General features: G+C 50.7%; 1 protein-coding gene across 1 annotated transcript in view; it reads left to right on the top strand.

The window, feature by feature from the left end:
* The first annotated feature begins 877 nt into the window (after positions 1-877).
* SINHCAF (SIN3-HDAC complex associated factor) overlaps positions 878-3,411 on the top strand; it is a 15,188-nt gene continuing 12,654 nt past the window's right edge. The window contains exon 1 of the mRNA XM_082257001.1: positions 878-1,008. The gene's annotated coding sequence lies outside the window, so the exon portion shown is untranslated. The remainder of the gene's footprint in view (positions 1,009-3,411) is intronic.

The raw sequence follows: 3,411 nt of genomic DNA, 5'->3' as shown, positions 1-3,411 counted from the left end.
GTTTCACACGCCACGGGCAAAAAAAGATCTGTCCTTCTCTCGCTGCAGTGGGAGATCGCGAGTGGCCGGTGGCCATCATAGCTGCCCGTCACACGCACTGACTCTCCAGCCGACAAGCGGGAGCGCATGATCACCCCCTAGCTCCTCCCCGGCTAGTGATGTACATGTACCGCACTTTGCCTGGGAGCGCCAGACTGCCGCCGTACAACTGTGGCGGGCGGTCGGCAAGCGGGTTATGGCTGTGTTGAGTTATTTTAAGGAGACAACAAATTTACAAGCTGTACACTCACTACTTTACATTGTAGCAAAGTGTCATTTCTTCAGTGTTGTCACATGAAAATATATAATAAAATATTTACAAACATGTGAGGGGTGTACTTACTTTAGTGAGATACTGTATGTGTGTATACATAGTATGTAGTATACTGTAGGGGGAGGCAGAGAGCACAGGACACCTCCCCCTTCCAATGCTTTGAGTTGGCAGAGTGCAGTCACAGTGTGGCCGAGCTCCCTCACTGTTGGTGTACGGACTGTAGTGTAGTACGGGCTGAGGACGGGAAGTTCGGTCTCATTGACAATTATTCCCTACCAGCCGCACTGCCTCCCCCCCTGGAGCATAGGCGGAGTCTCTATGGTGACCCCCTATACCTCCTCATGCGCCTCAATGGACAGCCACACTACTACGGCCCTGCAAGGACCAACCACAGCCTTTGTTGTGACTTTTCCAGAGCTAGCCCCTCCTTCTCCCCCGGCTGGCCCCCTCCCTCTCCACGTTAAGGCAATGACAAGTCTCTCTCTCCTTTTCCCGCCTTTCTCAGCTCTCTTAAAAGGACAATGGAGAAGCAGGAAGGTGACGTCACGCAGCCATGCTAATGAGCTCGATTCAAGAGAATAAGAGCGTGGGAAAGGCGCATGCGCACTAGACACTCTTGCGAGGTGGCCCGGGAGAGTTTTAGGAATTTTTCTGCAACACCCCCCTCGTGCACGGGACACCGGAGACAAGCTCAGGTAAGAAGTTGGGGTGAGAGGGGGGACGAGTCGGGCCTGGCACCCGGGGCTGTCCATGTGGCTGGGGTGACTGCCTGTCCTGTTCTGCACGGGGGACGGAGGGGACATTATATCGGAGCTGGCCGGACACTTGTCAGCCCCGTGTGAGGACAGATGGGGGGTGTGTGGTTCCGGGGGGGTCTGTACGGGAGGGTTCGGGGTTCTTAGGGGGGTTGGCAGTGCCATGTGTCAGGCTGCCTGTGACTGCACGTCCCTCCATTGTTCGGTGTCATTGCCCAGCCTCATGTCTGCGTGGGTATGTATGGGGGGGGGGGGGGGTGTCCTGGACCCACACACCACATCTGGGCACCATGTGCAATGCTAACCTGCACCCCCATTACTGGCAACCCCCCCCCCCTCATTGCCGATCATGTCACCCTTGTCTGATCCTTCATGACAACTTCTAAAGTGACTGAGGTTACTCATCAGAGGGCACGTTGGGGGTTTAGGGGTCTGCAGTCTGATTGGTAGGATGCCCACCTGATTGTCAGTGGCAGACGCCGTCCTGATCAAAGCAACTTGGACATTGATTGTTGTTATCCGATCATCCACTGCAACCTGTAATGCCGCTGTGGGGGGGGGGGGGGCAATCTTGGGGGACTGTGCACCCCAATATCTGCAGCCGCTTCTGATTGGCAGGGTGAGCACTGATTGTAGTCAGCAGATGACACCCTTATCTGATCAAACATGGCAACTCAGAAAATGTTGTGGGGGGGGGCAGCAATAGTGATCGTGCATTGCAACTTCCGCGGGTTCCATTGTAGATTGGAGAGGCCTTAGATTGTGATGGGCAGACACCCCTGTGATCGCAGGCGTCCATTGATGATGGACTCGGGGTTCGGGTGTAACTTTGTAGCAGAGGATTCTCTGCTGGTTCTTGTAGTGTTTTTGTTGGGATCGGAGTGAAGTGCTGTCAGCACGTGCTGCATTGTGTATGGGGGGGAGGGGAGGGGGCCGATCAGTGGGTGGCCGGTGTGACTGGTTGGGGATTCTGCACGTAGGCATAACAAAGGCACGCTGATTGCTCAGGAGGGGCTGCTGTCGGTGCGGCTTCATCACATTGCTTGTCAGCGTGTTTAAATAGCCGTTACCAGCTGTACCTGAGATGACCCCCTGTCTGCGCCCCCCCCCCCAAATCTATGAGCAGATCATGATCCAATGAGAGCCTGTCATCGGTGAGCTTTACTTGGAAGTACTACTTTCTTTTTTAGAACCTCCTGATTTCTATCTGATTTTGTTATATTTATTTTTTGCAGAATTCTGCACTTGGGCACCACAAATCAGAAGTGCTATTCAGCCCACATTCACATTGGGCCGATTTGACATGTCAAATCTGAGCCTATTGCCAGTAACGGCACCATCTGAATCAGCTCGACGCCAACTTTGCGGCACCGCACTGATTCCCAAAAGTAGTTCCTGTGCTACTTTTGAGGACTTCAGGGGCAATTTCAATAGAAATCTGTGCACAATCCCACACAGATGTCTGTTAAATCCCCCCCCCCCCCCAAACTCGCACTGAGATGCTGGTTTGAAATCGTGCGAGTTCAGCTAAACTCTCATGGTTTCAAACCCAAACTCAGTGTGAACAAGGGCTTATTTCATTTTAATATTCAAAGTATCCCCCCCCCCCCAATCTTTGCATGTCTCCATGCTTTATTTTGTTGAGAATCACTTGCCTCTTAGCATTTCTGCCCATGGCCATTTTGAGTAAGGGCAGATAATTCCTACAGAAGTTCTGGAATCCAGTTACAATAGAATTCATACAGGAGCAATCAGAGGGTCCTTGCTCATTAGAGCTTACAATCTAAGACTGCACACACGTGAATGTGCCTTTCCTCTAAAAAGCTAGAATAAAATATGCTGTTGGTTCAGGTTTGAGGACCAACAAGTGAAGGGGGGCACTGAGTGCCAGAATAGTCAGGATTATAGCGCATCCAAAGACTCTGGAATTCAGTTGCACTTCCAAAAACCAAGTATACTTTTGCATATCCATAAAATCTGTAGATCTGATTCTATACATAACTGCAACTGTATGCAAATCTCAACTTCTGCTTCTGCAATAGTTTTTTCCCATATGCTCAGATTTAAACTAAGAAATGCATATGATGGTAATGCAAAGTTTGCTTTGCTTGTCTGCTGGGATAATCTGGCGCTTCACTGCTCCATTTTAAGCGATTCTCATCTGAGAGAATCTGTTTACTTTAGCTGCCGCATTCCGTGCTCCTGTGAGCAGTTGCTTTCTTTTATGAATATTTGGTTAGAGCTGTTGGTTGTCAGGGGACACTGCTTTGCCTGTTTCGCTATGGTGGGTAGTGGAAAAGTTGATTCCCTATGGTACTCTGATGGGGATGCTATAGATGTAGT

This window comes from Pelophylax lessonae, assembly GCF_965119305.1.
Source record: "Pelophylax lessonae genome assembly, chromosome: 4".
NCBI lineage: Eukaryota > Metazoa > Chordata > Amphibia > Anura > Ranidae > Pelophylax > Pelophylax lessonae.
The sequence above is the reverse complement of the archived record's forward strand: the minus strand, read 5'-3'. Positions and strand labels throughout refer to the sequence as shown.